The sequence below is a fragment of the Olea europaea genome, chromosome 15 (genome assembly GCF_002742605.1).
Source record: "Olea europaea var. sylvestris chromosome 15, O_europaea_v1, whole genome shotgun sequence".
NCBI lineage: Eukaryota > Viridiplantae > Streptophyta > Magnoliopsida > Lamiales > Oleaceae > Olea > Olea europaea.
This window is the reverse complement of record NC_036251.1, coordinates 28704683-28707960: the sequence shown is the minus strand read 5'-3', so window position 1 is coordinate 28707960 and position 3278 is coordinate 28704683.

Here is a 3278-nt window from a genome sequence, read left to right as displayed (position 1 = left end):
CTTAGTTCCATTTCCTTGTTGGCAAGTTAGGCATTCATGATCTCCATGCACCAACTTGAGGGGGTGTATTGGATCATATCATATCCTGAATGGATGGCATGCCATTATGGAATAAAATCAGTCAGTAACAGATGTAATATCTCAGCAATATTTTTTCATATCTGTTTTTGGTAACTCAATATCACTTTGTATCTTGAATTTTAGGGCTCATTGCTGTGTATAACTTCCAACAATCTATCCATAATGATAACTGAAAATCTGCGGTCTCCCTTTCCTCCTTTTATCAAAAATGTCAATTAATTGTATTACGACCAAAAGCCAATGTCTAGAAGAAAAATTGACTTTCTAAATTTAGAAAACCTCGTGATACAATATTTTTCCCACACTTGCTTACATTTAGAATATTCAAGTGCGTTGCAAATAGCTCATATATCATTATCTGTATATTATACTCTTTTGTTAATCGCCTAATTTCAATGTGATTCTTTTTTTTTCTTTTGCGAATTATGCCATATTCATCTATTTACAACTCATACTCTATACCAATATTGTTTCTAAAAATTTTCTTTCATTTTCACAAAATTTGAGTCAAACCCTGGAGACTTCACCTTGACTCATATTTTTTTGAATCAAAACACTTATTTGCACCCATACTCATACTATTTATTAGTAGGTAACATTATTTTCTTAATCAATTGTTGTACCAGTGGAAAACTCATGGTAGGTAGAACACTGATATTGGAACACACGGATAATAAAAATTAGGAATAGTATTTATGGCGTGAGTGATCATGTGTGATAATCCTAAATATCAATGCATATTTGCCATATAAATTTGGACTAGGGATAGGATCGTCTCTAATAACCATAGGTTTATTATATCTTGGAAAATAATAATAAATAAAATTGAAACTATCGATCCTTACAATTGCATGAATTGAGATAATCATTACTGCTTGAGAATTAGACTAAGAATGGGTCAATGAGATCAGAAATCCAATATGTTCACTCCTTTGATTTTTAAACCAAATCTTTATTGATTTCAAAATTTTTTAGTTACAAAATTTAATTAGATATCCACCAATCGTCCTCTAGTTACAAATATGAATTTAAACATATCAAGTATACTAGAGTTGAGCCTTATTCTCTGTGGGACGATAACTCTATCATCACGATTATTAATTGTACAACAAATCCGTACGCTTGCAGGATTTTGACGAACAAGTTTTTGGCGCCATTACGAGGGGAATAATGGTGTTAGTTTTGGTTATTAGATATTTTAGATTTTTTTTATCTCTTTCTAGTAGATTACGAAATCAAAAGGACATTCAGAAATCGTAGAAGAGTGCAAACGTCAAGTAAAAAAAATGGCTGATAATCAAAACGAATCGCAAAACTAGGTTCAGCTTCAAGAGCGAACACCATAGCCAAATCCATAAAGAGCCATCCAGACTAAATTTTAGTTAGGGATTATGTAAATCCAATTCTTGCAATAGTACAACTCGTCATGGTATATCATCCATTCGGATAGCCTAATTTCCACCTGAAATTGGATGTCATAAATCTGTTTCAAAATCACCAAGACATCAGGTTTTTTGAAAAAGCCACAGAGAACCCTCATGAACATATTTCGACTTTTCTTATGTTATGTAAAGTGATCAATCACGAAGGAGTATCAGTAGCCACATTTCGAATGCGATTATTCTCTCATACCTTGAAGGATATCATTAGAGAATGGTTTCTTTCTTTGCCTACAGGGAACATATACTTATGGAATGATATGGTTTAAAAATTCATGATGAAATTCTTCCCACCTTCTCAAGTTCATAAAATCTGGAAAAAAGTCCATACTTTTAAGCAGAAAGACATCAAGAGCTATCCTGAGGCATGGTAGAGGTTCAAGAATTTGTTTAGGAAATTCCCTAGCTTTGACATTTCTAAGCAAGCTTAGTAGTATCTCTTTTACTACGGTCCACAATAGGACTTCACAAATATTATTAGATGCTTCAGCAAAAGGATCAGTTATGAAGCTTGACTTCTATGAGGCCTATGAATTGTATGAAAAAATAGCTGAAAATCAATCAATGTGGTCAATTGATAGGGAAGCTCCAAGGAAAGCAGTAGGGTTACACAATGTTAATGTAGTGACCAGCATTGTCCATGTAAATGGAAGTTCTTACAATGAAAATGGACAATCTACCTAAGTCAGTTAACATGGTACACCAATAGCCATCTATTTGCGAAAGTTGTAGAGTAATCATGCAACAACAAGCTGGCCTTAGCTTCAACACATGTTAATCAGCCTGAAGAAGTAAGCTTCACGCAGAACTTCCAGAGACAGCAAAAAACCTCTATCAAACACATAATCCGGGGTGGATGAACTATCCAAACTTTTCATGGTCTAACAATCAGGTGCAAGGACATGGACAAGGAGAAAACAATAAGAATAGACTACCAGGGTTTCAACAACAAATGAGAAAGCCATCGTTGGAAGAGTTGCTATCTCAGTGCATTACTAGGACTGAAGCTAACTTTCAGAATCAGCAACCATCTATCAAGAATTTGGAATAGCAGATAGGACAAATCGCAGCTACAACAACTAATAGACAACCACGTACTTACCAAACGACATAGAGAAGAACCTATGGGAATAGGTATTAGTAGTTGAGGCAGTAAATTATGCAACTATTGAGCTCCCATCATTCACTCCCGCCAACCCTATTAAGGCATATGTGCCACCTATTACATTTCCTTAAAGACTACGAAGGCAACCAACAGTGCAGCAGGTTCAAGCCATCACTACTAGAAGTGGTGTTCAGATAATCCACAAGTTGAGGTAGAAGTTCCAATCAAAGCAATTCCACAACTAGTTCCATTTTCACAAAAGTTCCTGGAAGTCCTCAAAACGCTGCATGTCAACGTCCCTTTCATTGATGCGATCCATCGAATTCCAAACTACTCCAAGTTCTTAATGGGGATGTTGAATAAGATGAGGAAGCTGTCTGAGCATGAAACAATAGCTTTATCTGAAGAATGTACCATGATCATTCAGCGTAGGATCCCTTCCAAACGTAAAGATCTAGGGAGTTTTACTCTACCTTGCTCTATAGGAAATTTACAAGGTATTAATTGTTTAATTGATTTAGAAATAAGTATTAACCTAATTTCCTTGCCTCTTTATAAGAAATTAGGATTGGAAGATCCCAAGGCTGCATCTATCATCCTTCAATTGACGTATAGATCGCTGAAACACCCCTATGAAATAGTCGAAAACATGC